This window comes from Anabrus simplex, chromosome 2, assembly GCF_040414725.1.
Source record: "Anabrus simplex isolate iqAnaSimp1 chromosome 2, ASM4041472v1, whole genome shotgun sequence".
Lineage (NCBI taxonomy): Eukaryota > Metazoa > Arthropoda > Insecta > Orthoptera > Tettigoniidae > Anabrus > Anabrus simplex.
In genome coordinates, this window is record NC_090266.1 from 871,562,478 (window position 1) to 871,578,535 (window position 16,058).

At 39.1% G+C, this 16,058-nt stretch overlaps 1 protein-coding gene across 1 annotated transcript in view; it reads right to left on the reverse strand.

Moving 5' to 3' along the window:
- LOC136863153 (G2/M phase-specific E3 ubiquitin-protein ligase) overlaps nucleotides 1–15,008 on the reverse strand; it is a 381,529-nt gene extending 366,521 nt beyond the window's left edge. Inside the window, exon 1 of the mRNA XM_067139496.2 lies at nucleotides 14,951–15,008. The gene's annotated coding sequence lies outside the window, so the exon portion shown is untranslated. The remainder of the gene's footprint in view (nucleotides 1–14,950) is intronic.
- Between the last annotated feature and the right edge of the window lie 1,050 nt (nucleotides 15,009–16,058).

Here is a 16,058-nt window from a genome sequence, read left to right on the forward strand (position 1 = left end):
TGCGGTAGGCAGCAAATCACATAGAATTAAGAGTCAAGTGGCTATTCCAGTTAAGATACGCAATGAGACTGTTTTTCAGGTGTGTTTATTAGTGCCTAATTTTAGTATATCCGGTGATTTTTGGGGCTGATTGGTTGGGTAGTCAAGGTGTTAAGCTGGATTATGATAGTGCGATGGTTCGATTCTTTTGGGGTAGTTCTCGTGATTTAATGAAATTGGAGCACAAGATCGACGAGGGAATTTTTGTTTGTGAGTCGAGTTGTATCCAGGTGGCTTACGATGTTGAAGTAAATGAAGTTTGTGATAGAGAGTCACAGGTAAATCTGTGTCACATGTCTGTGGAGACTGGTCAGGATGACCAGTTCCTCGAGGCTGAGGACAGAACTAATTTAGTACAGAAGCAGAAGGATTGCTTATTTTCTTTGTTAGTAGAGTATAGCAATGTTTTTAGTGGTAAGCCTGGAAAAACTCACCTTTATGAACATAAGTTTGACATCACTGATCACTCGAGTTTTGTGGGACCGCGGTACCCTATCCCACATGTTCATGCCAGAGCTGTAGATGAGGTTATATCGAAAATGTTGGAGGATGGGATCATGGAACCTTCAAGTAGTCAATATGTAAACCCTTTAGTGGTTGTAGCCAAGAAAAGGATGGGAGTGTTCGCGTGTGCTTAGATGCGAGACAGATGAACAAACGCATTGCACCCGATCAACAACAACCTGAGACTACCGAAGACCTGATCCAACGTTTCGATGGTAGGAAATGGCTGACGACGGTAGATTTAAGCTCTAGTTTCTGGCAAGTTCCCTTAAGGAAGGAAGATCGGCAATTCACCGCATTTCTTTATAAGAATAAGTCACTTCAGTTCACACGCGTCCCTTTTGGCACAAAAACATCATCTGCTGCACTTATCAGGGCATTAGACATTGTGTTGGGACATGAAACGGAGGATTTCACCACCAGTTATGTTGATGACCTGGTCATTGTGTCACATACATTCGAGGAACACGAAACACTTAGGGATTGTTTTTCGTAAGTTGAAGGATGGGGGTTCACCTTGAAGTTGAATAAATCTACATTTTGTGCACAACACACAACATTTCTAGGTCAAACTATCGCACAGCAAGGTGTAACTCCGGAACAGACGAAATTAGAACACATTTCCAACTCCAGGACACCACGTAACGTCAGACAACTTCGGTCCTTTTTGAGAGTGTGCAATTATTTTTAGGAGGTTTGTAATCAGGTATTCATTTCTCGTAGAGCCATTTAGGGAACTCCTTAAGAGTAATGCTAGGTGGAATTGGGGTCCGGTGCATGATTCAGCTTTCACACAGCTTAAGTTAGGTTTTCGAAAAGCTGTCATGCTAAAATATCCCAGATCAGACCGTGCATACTTAGTGATGACTGATGCTAGCGATAAGGGGATTGCAGGGGTGTTATTTCAGGAGGATGATGAGGGTACCCTTGGGATTGTGTCTCTAGCTAGTAGGGGACTTAGTTTAGCTGAGAAGAGGTATACCGTTACCGAATTAGGGTTGCTTGCCATTGTGTACACCTTGGGTAAATTTAGAACGTATGTGTTAGGAACTAAATTTAAGATTATGACGGATCACAATGCTCTGATTTTTATGTAGACGTGTAAGTTAACATCTAATCGTATGTCTCGTTGGATTCTTGCCTTACAAGAGTACGACTTTGACATATAACATGTCGATGGGGCAGACAATATCTTAGCAGATTTCTTGAGTAGAAACCCTCAGGTATCTCGTGAAGACATTGTCGCTGAACAGTCAGGAGGCATTTTGGTATGTACTGCAAAATTTTATGATCGTAAGGAGGAGAAGTTATGTTTGCGTAAGATTAATGTGGAACAGAGGAAGGAGGTTGACCTCATTCAAATAATTGAGGAGTTGGAGGCTAGTGAGCCTGAGACTCTGAATCAGAAAGGTAATACATGGTACCGATTACAAGGTGATTTACTAGCTAAGAAGTGTTATAATGATGTGTGGTGTGTAATAGTTCCCAAGTCTCTGATAGAAGACATTGTTTGTTTTTATCACAAGGAGTTGGGACATTTCGGTCTGGACAAGGTTTTATGTGCTCTTCAGTACAATTTCATCTGGAAGAACATGGGAAGGGACGTTAGGAAAATTATTTTTTTTCTTGCTAGGGGCTTTACATCGCACCGACACAGATAGGTCTTATGGCGACGATGGGATAGGAAAGGCCTAGGAGTTGGAAGGAAACGGCCGTGGCCTTAACGTACAGCCCCAGCATTTGCCTGGTGTGAAAATGGGAAACCACGGAAAACCATCTTCAGGGCTGCCGATAGTAGGATTTGAACCTACTATCTCCCGGATGCAAGCTCACAGCCGTGTGCCTCTACGCGCATGGCCAACTCGCCTGGTTGGAAAATTCTAGCGACTTGTGACTTGTGTCAGCGCTGCAAGCACCCCAACAGGCATTTAGAGGGTCCTAGACAGGTAGTTTTGACGCAGGCGCCTGGAGAGCTTGTATGCGTAATCTGTATGGACCGTTACTGTCTTCTCAGTATGGATACCAGTTCATATTTGTCGTATTAGATGCCTTCAGCAAATACGTCAAGTTGTATCCCCTGAGAAACGCCACGGGGAGAGGGTGTGTCAACCAGATCATTGACAAGTATGTGCCTGAGTTTGGAAAGCCACTCAGGATACTATCAAACCATGGATCACAATTTTCCTAAAAAATCTGGAGAATCAAATTGGCGGAAATTGGGATCCAACATATGTATTCGTCGATACAATATCCGCAAGGGAATATGTCTGAAGGTGTCATGAGAGAACTCGGCAGGATGTTCAGGTCGTATGTGAGTGAGAAACACAGCTCATGGTTTAATCGCCTGGACGATATTGAGCGGTGGTTTAATATCACTAAGCACGACAGCAATGGGCATTCTCTGATGCACGACAGCACTGGGCATTCTCCGATTGAGGTTCATGTAGGTAGGAAGCCTACCAACGAACTCGCTAGAATACTAGGTTTTGCTACAGGAGAGGCGGTACCCAGGGATATTTGCATCCAGCTGGCTAGGGATAATTTAATTAAGGCAGGTAATAGGAGAATTTGCCAACAAGAGGGGAAAGTACAAGACGAGTTTGTGGTGGGTGACGAAGTGCTTCTCAGAGTTCAATTGTCGAATACCAATCAGAAAACTGTGCATAAATTTTTTTCCAATTGTATCACTGTCCATATACTGTGGACAGTAGAATAGGCAAGTGTGCTTATAGGCTCCTAACCGCTGACAACAAGGTCCTTGGTACATTTAATATCTATAGCCTTCGTAGATATAAGAGATCTGCACCTTGGATGTATATATTATCAATTATGAGTTATGTGTTCAGTAGTAAGAAGGGATTGTATTCTATGATATATGAAACAATCGGAGTTGTTTGTATATAGCCATATTATTATTATAGTTTGGAGAAATTGTATTTTGCGTGTGCAAATACAATGCAGTAGACGCAACGTATATATCATTATTACAGTCATTTAAGTGTTCAGTTATGTCATTCTAGGGTTATTATTTTATGGTGAATCGTAATATGTGATATCATCGATTCACCAAGGGGGCGTTATGTGATAGTACAGTACATATCACACCCTCGCACTATATGTAGAAGTGAGAGATATTATTGACAGTATTCAATTTATTATTATTATTATTATTATTATTATTATTATTATTATCAGTATTTCATTTGTATATTTTGTCACTTATATTTGTAAGCTGGAAGGTATCCACATAATGTAGTATCAGTAATTTGTTTTGTAACACGCCCTGAGAAAACATTGCTATGTTGGACTCTGGTAATTTGTATGACTCATGCGGACATCCCAGTCTGACGAGTTGAGCTTGTCGTTGTACTAGGAAAGTTCTATGACTCATGTAAAACACCCAATAGATTGTTTATGTCTTGGGAGCAAGAAGAAGTTCAGGGCATGGTCTTGACAAGAGGATCACTCATGATTGGCTGGCAAGGATCAATCTCGGCGAATTATGTGAGACCTGAGATCTTTATATATAGCGACATCACAGCAGAAGGGAACTACAACAAACACTCGGTACGCAGAAGGAGTGCTGACGCTGTGCGAGAAGGAAGCAGTGCTAACACACTGTACGGGAAGGAAGTAGTGATGATGTGCGGTGCTGGAGTGACGCTGTTGCTATATACTGGACTGGACTTCAAACGTTCGTGGAACGTAGTCTTGTTATGTTCATGGAAAGTGACTGAAATACAACTTTGTATTGTAGCACTTGTGGCGGTCTGGCAGTATATGTTGGTGAAAGCTATCTCAGACTTTCCATAATTTATGTTCAGGATCGACAAGCGTGTTACTCAAATGTAAATATCTAGACAAGTGTTAAAGTCTGTGAACACAGTATTACGAGGTAAAGTATCTGTGTGATGTTATAAGTACCGATTATGAGAATCGGAAAGTCGTATTGATATAGTGACAGTGAAGGGTTCTTCTCTACATATATGTACATTGTTCAACGAACTAACTACAAATGTTGGCTTAGTTCTCGTTTTTGTTTTCCCACTGTTTTCATTATTGTTGTTGTAAATATGGAGTCTTCCAGCAATCTTTTGTGTGTGTATTATATGTATAATTTTGTGTGTTGATGAGGTGCTCATGCATGGATTTTGTTAAGAATATAGTTAGCTATTTTAGAATCAGTGGAGTTATTGATGAACCTAGGTGCAATTCCTACCTATTTAGTCGTTTTCAGGAGGTTAGGTAAGGCCTGCAGCAGATGTACCAGTACGCAGCATTATGTACACGCCCTGGGATATAAAGAATTATCATGCTCTATCAAAATTCGAGGGATCCATTCTAGTGAACTCTGGCGCCCATAGTAAGGACATTTCGATTAACTATTTTTATTAATTTAATTTATTTCAAGTATTTTATGAAGTTTTTTAGTAATATTTATTTACATATTTTATTTATATATTATTCATGATTTTATTTATTAGTATTCATCAAATTGTTACAAAACCATAGACTTTCCAGTTATCTCCCAATATTTTCACAACTCCATAGTTTCTCATCATCTCATAGTACTCACATGGAGATAAGATTTTTTTATTATTCTGAATTTCTTTTCTAGGTTACTAAATATCCTATCCGGTGGCATAAACTGTGTCCTTGAATAGGGAAGTAGTGCTGAACCTCAAGGAATATTTTGGATTTTTCCAGAAACCTTGGTACTGTAGCCAAAGGTATACTATTTTAACTTTGCCCCATACAAGAGTCCTAAAATAGTCAAAGAATCAAACTTTCCTCCCTTTCTTTAATTTTCTCTCAAGATCTTCTACATAACCTAGTAGAGCTGAAGGTACCTCATTAGCACCTTGACCAAACTGTGTTTCCAACGAAGTATAAAAATTCACTTCAGACTTATCTATGGGTGTTTTATTTCTCATGATACAAAGATTGTAGAGCAAAGCCTGTCTAGAGTAGAAAACTTCTCCAATAGCTAGCTTCGAGAGGGGTCGATTCTGTTGCACGCTGAATGCCATGTCTACATGAGGGTCAGTAGTTTCCTTCATAATCTGGAAAAAATTCGTTTGCTCTTAATTTTTTAAATGGTACTGAATTTGAACCTTTTTCTTGCTTTCCTGATCGCTGCAGGATTTTGATGTAAGTAATAATGACTTGCAGGTCAAACAAGTATCGGAATGGGAATTGCCAAAACCCAGGCTGATGTTTTTATAAAATACACTTTTGAATTTGGTAATGACCATCTCATTCTTCCCTCTTGTTCTTGCTCTCTAGTGAAATCCCTATGCATGATGTTGATGTTACGTTCAGGCTACAAATTTTAATCTCTTGCATTTATTTTGGCTGTTTCCATGCACTTGTGCTCCTTACTGTGTGTTATTATATCTTCAGTGAATTGCTCCTATTCCTTCATTAGGTGAGATCCCCCACGATTTTCTTTTACAGGAACACCGGTTGTTAAAATAATTTCCTGCTATCAGATGAAGTCTACTGCGAGATACACCTGTTATATCTTGAAAAGCCTTTGCACACACACTGATCATTGTGTTTCCTTTTCTTGTATAATACCTCACTGATACTACTTTGGGATTTATAGCAGCACCAGGATCTAAAGTTTGTCTTCTTGGCTGACGAACCTCTATATACTTCAGTAGAAAAGCATCTTGTTCACATTTTGCTTTATTGAGGTAAAGAAGTTTTCTAAAGTCATCCATATCTTCAAAAGAAAGATAAGAAACATAGCAACCATGAGGACCTCACATAGTCAGAGAGAGAGATTTATTAAAGAAATAAATCATCCGTCCTCCAATGAGGGTGACCATTTGGATCCGGAATACAGTTTCAATTTCAATGGAGTTTAAAAATATCAATTTTATCGTTGAAGCTGTTATCTTCTTTTTTTCTCCAGGGTTAGTGGGGGAGGAATGTCAATCACATTCTCAGGATTCTTGAGAACAATGATTGCAAGTAACATTGAAATCTCCTGCACTTTCCTCTGAATACTTCATATTTTTCTGCCTTCTTGAAATACTTCCTCTCCTTTTCCTACCTCATTCAACTGTTGATACAGGACGTGAATATTCCTAACATGTTCAATTTAATTATTGACTGCACAACTTCTACAGCACAAGAATCACAAAGCTTCTTTTGCTGATCAGAGAAGACTAACTACTAACAACATTTACATTGCTGCACTCGCAATGTGCTGTGCTGCGCCCGTAAAACAACGAGCGAAATATACATCCGATTATTACTAGGCAATATTCGCAATGTTGACATCAGAAATCATTCAAACTCTGTGGGTGTATACAGACATCTCTCTGCAGTACATAGAAAGTTGTATAATGATGATCCGCTGATTCGTTCACAAGTTATTACTACAAACATGACACACTGCTTTATCACCTGTGAGATGTCAAGCATGCAAGCAAGCAAAAAGGCCACGTCAGGAATGAGTAAGTTATGTCGTCCACCAGCAAAAAGCGCAATCTTGCCGAATCCGAGACTATAAGCGTGTAATCCACATTAGAACAATCAAACATTATTGCATGCTCAATAGTTCCATTGTCATATTCATTTTAAACCAAATACATATAAAAATAATTCCTGTAGAAAGCAAGTTTTGCTGTAACTCTTGCGTAGTAGAAAGCTAGTTTTGGAAAATTTTACCGATTATTACTGCAGCAAAAAAGCAGGATATGCAAAACAGGTTACACCATCTTATAGAGGACTTGGAGATAAATCTGTATCAATATAAGGTCAATTTCCATTTTTTTTGCAGAAAGTAAGTTTCACAAAAATGGTCCTCAATTTAGGTTTTCTAAAGCAGAAGCAGAAGGAAGAAAGATTAGCCAATGACAATACCCCGATGCAGTGGAGAGGCTGCCAGGTCTCAGTTATCCAGAGAGCGATGCCAGCAGGAGCTTTGGCTCTTGGCAGGTCCACCCAAGCCAACACAGTCAAGGATGAAGTATCAGATTAAACGAAAAACTACACCTGTATGAGATCCCTTGCCAGGGTTATGGCAAAGTCCTCAATGGAAGCTGTGGCAAAGAAGAAAAGAGAGCTTCAGAATGCAGTAGTTGGCAGAAAAGGCACTCCACTCCCTTGGAGCAAATAGAGAGAAAAACTGCTGTCTTGGAGAGATGATGGATGCTCAGAGACTATAGGAAAAAATAACTTAATGGAAAATTAGCCTACTAGGAGGCTTAAGAAGCAGTCCCACCAACATGAATGAGTGATGTGAGCTAATAACCAGCACACCTTCAATTCTGTTACTGTTCCCTCAAATCTATTTGGCACTTCGGAAAGGTAGCAAAGCTAGGCAGCCCAACTGAAAGTGACTGACAGATCACAGGTGTTCCTGAAACAGAGCATGGACCCACAGAAGAATCACAGGAAGGGAAGGGGAAGTTTATAGAGAGAGATGAGACAAAGAGAGAGAGGTACTATCAGTTGCTTAAAATAAGCCAATTCCCTGTATGGATTCATATAATTAAATTGCCCTATGTCAATGGTACAGTCTCTAAGGATCATTACAAAACAAGGAAAACATTATGTAAAAGGATAACAAAGAACACCAAGAGTAAATGTTGGTGGTTTCAAACTGAATTTTTAAATCAAAGTACCCACTCTACCTCTTACCGAAATTTGTTTTTCTGTTCTGAATGAATGCACGACTCATACACCATATAAAATACCATCCCCTTTTACGGTTTTTGGAGACGCCGAGGTGCCGGAATTTAGTCCCGCAGGAGTTCTTTTACGTGCCAGTAAATCTACCGACACGAGGCTGACGTATTTGAGCACCTTCAAATACCACCGGACTGAGCCAGGATCGAACCTGCCAAGTTGGGGTCAGAAGGCCAGCGCCTTAACCGTCTGAGCCACTCAGCCCGGCAGAAATTCATCCTGACTAGCTCTAAGTTCACAGAGATTATCTTAGAGGATCAGGAAGGTAATGACTCCTTGTTTATGCCATAGGCAACCTTTCTATATTGAAATTATTGTAAATGCTGAATTTTGACAACTACAGATTGTTATCCAAAATGGAAAGGAACATTAAAGTTCTCTCAGGACTCATTTGTGAAGTCAAAATTAGAATATACATCTGTTATTTGGATGCCATGTTAGAAGAAATTATTGCATTGTATTTACTACAAGAAGCATCATCAAACAGTGTATAAGTTGAGAATTTCATAGTAACTTACAGCGGGAAACCACAGAAAACTATCTCCTAGGCTGTGTGACAGTGGGGTTTGAACCCGCTAAACTGTTGTCATAGAGAAAACTATTCTCCTGTAAACATGTGCACGTGCTCATGTTAGCGTTTATTGGTTGATACTATCACAGAACACTTGCGCGGAGACATCAGAGTAGTTCGCTGGCCAGGTCACAGCATATTGCTATCCTACACGCAAGATATCCAAACTATAAAAGTCAAATATTATTAAAAATCTCTGGAATAGCTTTTGGGTGGTGAGGCCGTGTGCGTTTGCAGAGTTTTGCCCAGGAATGCCATTATGGGGCTTATGGAAGAAAGTAGAACTGGCTGAGTCAGCAAAGAGGATGCATCTGGAGTGCTAGGAGTAAGTAATATTCGGGTAAGGGGGGATAACGAGGAAGAGATAGCAGATTATAAAGTGTACTTGATGGCTGTTAAAAAGGGAAGGACAGAGTCTGGGGTAGTGCTGGTCATCAGGAATACTATTGCACGCAACATAGTTTCTGTTAGGCACGTAAACGAGCGAATGATGTGGGTAGATTTGGCAGTTGGAGGAATTAGGACGAGAATTGTCTCAGTGTATTCACCATGTGAGGGTGCAGATGTGGATGAAATTTATGAAGCATTGAGTGACATTGTAGTCAGGGTCAACAGCAAGGATAGGATAGTGCTAATGGGCAATTTCAATACGAGAGTTGGAAATAGAACTGAAGGATACGAACGGATGATTGGTAAATGTGGGGAAGATATGGAAGCTAATAAGAATGGGAAGCGTCTGCTAGACTTCTGTGCTAGTATGGGTTTAGCAGTTACGAATACATTCTTTAAGCATAAGGCTATTCATTGCTACACTCAGGGGCTAGGGGTACCAGATCCATAATAAACTATATCTTAATCGACTTCGAATTCAGGAAATCTGTTAGGAATGTACGAGTTTTTCGGGGATTTTTCGACGAAACAGACCACTATCTGATCTGTAGCGAACTAAGTATCTCTAGGCCTAGGACAGAGAAACTGAAATCTGTCTGCAACGAATAAGGATACACCTGATACAGGACTGTATCACGAAATTTTCCAACAGATGTACCGTATTGCACAATTATCCCCCCTTAAATAGCAACTGACTGGGTATAACTTCAAAAGTATACGAGATAAAGTATATAAATGAAGTGGAGTCTTATAAACGTTATCTTAGATTACATGTGGGAGGGGGAGGGAGGGAGAGAGAGAGAGAGAGAGAGAAGGGGTCAATGCCCCTGCAAGTGAAGCCATACTCCCTTTCCGTCCACCCCCACTAAGTTGCTTTCAGTTTTAAGTCATTCCTCCACCACAACTTTGCAGGTATAATGCTTGATTAAAAAGAACTATAAGATACATCTAAATCAGTCCTTCCTATTCACGCCGATGTACCTGACGCATGCTTCAACAGGCTACATTCAAGACATCCTCCACTGTACACATTTAAGAGACAGACAGATCAAAGCCTTTATTGTCTGTAGTAAAAATTTTTTTTTTGCTAGGGGCTTTACGTCGCACCGACACAGATAGGTCTTATGGTGACGATGGGATAGGAAAGGCCTAGGAGTTGGAAGGAAGCGGCCGTGGACTTAAGGTACAGCCCCAGCATTTGCCTGGTGTGAAAATGGGAAACCACGGAAAACCATCTTCAGGGCTGCCGATAGTGGGATTCGAACCTACTATCTCCCGGATGCAAGCTCACAGCCGCGCGCCTCTATGCGCACGGCCAACTCGCCCGGTGTAGTAAAATTAGGGCTCCTGGCACTCTCTTACACTTAACCACATACACATTATTTATTAATACTATAAAACTAAAACTTTAAAAGCACAAGTGCGCGCACACACACACACACACACACACACACACACACACACACACACACACAGAGGACTACCTACATTAGTGATTTGGAAAATATTAACTTCATTACAATATCTCAAAGAAACACAAAAGTTTTAAATAAATTTAATTTTTGGAGTACTAGATAAAGATTAACTACAGCAATTTAAACTGTGTTTACTTCCAATTGGTAATACTGATGGTTTTAATTTAATGCCATTACTGATAAAATTGTTTAATCAAATTAAAACACATTAAGAGGGAAAAAGAGCTTGATCAAGGTATAGGATGAAAGTTAGAAATTTCAACTAATTTAATATTACCTGAGAAGTAAACTTGATTTGAGGTAACTTATACACACTAATCTTGCATCATTTTCAATGATGATATTTGCTTTACGTCCCACTAATTAATTTTTTAAACGTTTTTGGTTATGCCAAGGTGCTGGAGTTTAGTCCCGCAGAAGTTCTTTTATGTGCCGGTAAATCTACTGACACGAAACTGACTTATTTGAGCACCTTCAAATACCACCAGAATGAGCCAGCATCAAACCTGTCACGTTGCGGTCAGAAGATTAGTGCCTCAACTGTCTGAACAACTCAGCCCGACTGCATAATTTTCACACAGATTCATTCATTCCACTCATTCAGATACCTTGCTGGAAGCACACAATAAGGAACTGCTGGCAGGAGGTTCTAATGTACTTTTTGATGCAGGATCCTTTATCTCTTTAGGGAGAGCATTCCACTATCCTGAGGCAGTGACACTGATGATCGACGTTATGTGGTTGTTCAATGGACAGGTATTTCTAGGACGCACACTGAGCGTGTATTATGCAGTTGTGGAAACCAAATATGATGATAATTCCTGGAGAAATAAGCAAGAATACCTTCCGAAAGCACATGGTACATACAGAAGAATACTTTAATGTAGTTTACACGTCATTTAGTCGCAGCCATGATAGGCTAGATTGTATTAGGGAGAAACTCAAGCATCATACCGCAATTCCATACCATAACTATGGAAAGCATTCTGAGTACGTTGCATTTTCAAACGAAATTTATTTGTTGTATTTGTAAAAACTACATCACAATAATTGAAGATGGGAAATAAAGACTGAACAACCTAATTTTTAATAATTGAGGGAATACATTTCTGAACCATTTTAAAGGGTGCAAGCCACGTCACACCCTTTTAGAGATATTTGTAACATGCGCAGATCAATTTAGAGTTTCCGTTAAAATAACTCCAAGGTTAGTAAATTATTCACAATAATGTACAACAGTATTATTCAAAGTTATGGGAGGAATGCAATTTTTTATTTAAGATGCGCAGATTCTTTGATGTAGGCCTACTGATAATGGCATGTATTTGATGGGGGTTTAATTTAAGGTTGTTTCTAACTGCCTAGCCATTAATTAGCTCAAAGTCAGCATTTACATTATATATTGACATACTGTCAGTTCCAGTGTGATAATGAATTTGCAAATCAGCATAAAGATGATACTAGCAGTGTTTAATCGATTTGATATTTACATATACAGTAAGCAAGAGAGGACACAGAACTGACCCCCTGGAGGACATTAAGATCTTGTTCGCCATGTTGGTTTATTATTATTTACAACAACACACTGTCAGCAGATGAGAAGAATAGAAAATGTCCAGCGATTTCTGACTAAAATTTAAGGTCTGTAATTTGGAAAGAAGCAACCATGAATCAACAGTATCAAATGCACTACTGAAATCTAAACAAAAGGCTAGTTTCTGAGAACTTCGATCCAGTATAACAATGGCCTGATGACTGGGAAATGTTTACTCTTGAAGAGTTTCATGACATGCCATCAATCAAAACGAAGGATCCTGGATATGACCTACTCCATATATGGTACAAACTAAATCATATTAGGACCAACTCTGGTGTATGTTCAGATTCTTTGTTCAAGTGGAACACGTTACCCTCTCCACAGTACGATCGTGGTACCAATAGTCAGATAGTGAAGCACGTAACTCAAAACGTACACAAGATCCTACAGAGGAGAGAAGTTGGATTCCATTATCCCGACTCAAAATTATAAATCAAATTATAAATTCTTTAGAATATTTTTGTACCACACAATAATAATAATAATAATAATAATACAATAGGCCTACCACATGCCTGAATGACTGTGGTTTCTAAATCATTAAGAACAGTAAGAAATGGAAAAAAATGTTGGCACTAAAATACATCCTACACTCAGTAATACTATTTAACTACTCTCACATGCAGGCAATTGCCTGCATGAAACTCTTAACCTGTCAAAGTGCAAAATAGTGGTGTCACTGTTTTATTGGGTAAAACTTCATTAACGGACAAGAGATAAAGTACATAAATTAAGTGGTGGAATCATAGATCATAATTTATTAATGGGGTGCATATTTAGGAATAAGAAAAATATTCAAAACTTATGTGAAGTGATACCTGGAATAGCAGAGAAGAGAGATAGATTTTCAATTCACTATTGTGTATGATAGAGCTTGCATCGTGTGAGGCCACTGGGCTGCCACACAGTGAGGGTAACAAAACCGTTAAGTTTGAAAGTGGCATAGCGATATATCCCGAATATGAATATAATTAGTAGAGCAGTGAAATTCAGATTTTTTTTAGCCAGACCAATGTTTGTGTCACAAACTAATGGTCTGACCAGTCCAGAAATACTGTTGCAGGGGATACACGAGGTATGTAGACTGCTTTGAGGATCTAACCTGGAGGCTTACACCACCAGACCAATGGTGAAATCTACCCAGACCAATGGCAGCCTTGTGTAGCAAGTCGTGTTGGATTCCTAACCTCTCCTTTGCAACCCTGCAAGTAATGCTTTACCCATATAAATTTTACGTCATTACAGGTAGGAGGGATGGAAGTGTTCAGTGCCACTGCTGAGAACCCACCAACCCACCCTAAATAGATTTCTTTTTACAGCAAAACAGCATGAAACTGAGAACACATTCCAACGTAACTGGGTGACAGAACGCTGCTACTGGCTGAAAATATTCAATAAGGCATCATGGTCATAATTCAATACAGATACTTAGAGAAACATCACTACCAACCATGAGAGAAATAGAAAAAGAAAAAACACCTCCTAAACCAACAGTGATAACTTAATATACACAGGCACCTAAACAAAGTCTCACCCCCTAATGCCTCGCAAACATAAAGCAACGGTGACAAATTAACACACACAACTAAAACTATCTTCTTTGCAACATGTGTTTGTGTTATAAGTTGATAATGCTGTCTGATGAACTCGGTAAACTGCTAAGGAAAACAGAGCCCTGCCTCCGTGCCTGCCGCAGTGCTCTTTCGCAGAGTTAGCCTTGTACCATTACCGAAGTTCTATTTTTAACTGTAGTTTTGATTCAGTTCAAAATATTTTATTGTGTTGAAAGGGGAAAAAATAATAAGAAGGTTTCAATTCAAAAGCGTGCCCTATAAAATGAACTTCATGTTCACCATACAAGTTTTTCGTGGCCCATACCTTTACCCATTTACAGCATAACAGTCTACATACAACTGGCACTGCTGCAGGTAAAGCTTTATTAAGATAAATCAGTGTATAATGAAATAATGGGATAGTGATATACATTTTCTTTCGAACAAGTGTCACTACTATACGTTTCAGAGATATATAGCCTACATTTATTACAAACAGTACATAGAACACGGCAAACACTTTTGCTGAAATTATGGATATTGCAAACAAAACCATTCTATGCCCACATCTGACATATCTCAGCAAAACCTCCAGAATTATGAAATAAAGCCTCGTTTATGAACTACGAGTACAAAGAGTCAGCTTCTCCCCAGTCTAAATAACCTTACAAAATTAACTTACGGTTCCTGAAGACTAAGGAGTAAAATAGTTGATTACGTGCTGACATTCGACAGGAGACAATATATGACACAATAATCTCGTATTTTAATCGCAACTCAAAATATCACAAAGGACAACCATCATGGAGTGTCGCACACACTTCTGTCACTTTCAACATATAGCAATATCGACCTATACAAAACGGAATACGAAATAGCTATATAAAGCCAGAAATGAATAAGTTTTAAGAAAAGGACTATAAAGCCTACCATAAATGGCATACTAACTCTCAACAAGAAATGAGCAAAAAATTCAGTAATTTAAAAGATGCTAACTCGGCAAATAAAAAGTGCGTTATTTACTTCACACGCCTTACAGGGGACACATATCGAAATTTCAATTGAAATCCGTAAGATAAATCATTTTTAACACTCAAATTAGAGAAAACACACATACCCCAAGATCGAATTTTAATACAATCCCACCAAAAGGGTTTGAAAAGGACGCACCAAACTCAGAAAACTCAAGCTCTTATTCAAGCAATGTTACGGACAGGAGAACAGAATTACAAATCACAACCGAGTTGAAAAAGGCAAACGATTAAAATAGTTAAAGATATATCTCATACTCTACCTTCCACCACGCAAAACAGATGCTGCGAAAACAGCGACCAATATCAATATTACCGCCGAGTGCCTACTTAAATTTTCCCAAACGTCGATTAGTCGATCTTAACAAAAATGCAACCAATTCCTCAGAATACCTATATACGAACTCGATCATTACATGCCAACGAATATAAAGAAAGAAAACGTTCTTTTTATTTATTTCTTGTGACAATTTAACTGCACTCCAATTTTGTATATATGAACACAGTACAGTAACTCCGAATAAATTATTAGTTAACATTTAAAATTAAACCAGCGAAATTAAATTATGCAGGGTACAAATAATTTTCTTTTTTGTTTTGTTTCGAAGTTATGTCTAAACATCACCTATTTACTCCCGCGATTCAAGTTGCGCAACACTATGAACCAATTTAGGTGAATCCCCGGGCTGTGTATTAACCGGTAACTGGGCTGGGATTGGATGGGATGCGACAAGCGCTTTCGCGCGCTAACATCTCGCAGCTTGTGACGTCACAGCAAGGACACATCTGCAGCGTGTTCGAAGAAGAAACATTTCCGGCCTGCGTTCACAAAATATGCCTCCGAGTAGATTACAGTATCGCGGAGTAAGTAGCAAGGTTAACTCTGGATAACCCTGTTTTGTGAACGTTTGGAGTGAATATGGAGTAACGGAAAATTGCTAATCAATTTAGGAAAGTAATTTGTTTTACAACAACCTCGTTTGCGAGAAATTTTCAAGTATCTTCATCGCAGTGTGATATGTCAGTTGCTACTACTTTCCTCACTGAGTTGTGTCTTCAGAATAGTTGCAGTTATTCCTTATCTCGTAGGAAGTATCTGATGACGACGATAATGAACACTAATATATCTTCTCTGCACGGATGCACGATAAGCTGATAAGAAAAACTGGGTACCGTATGTAGACTATGTTGTTA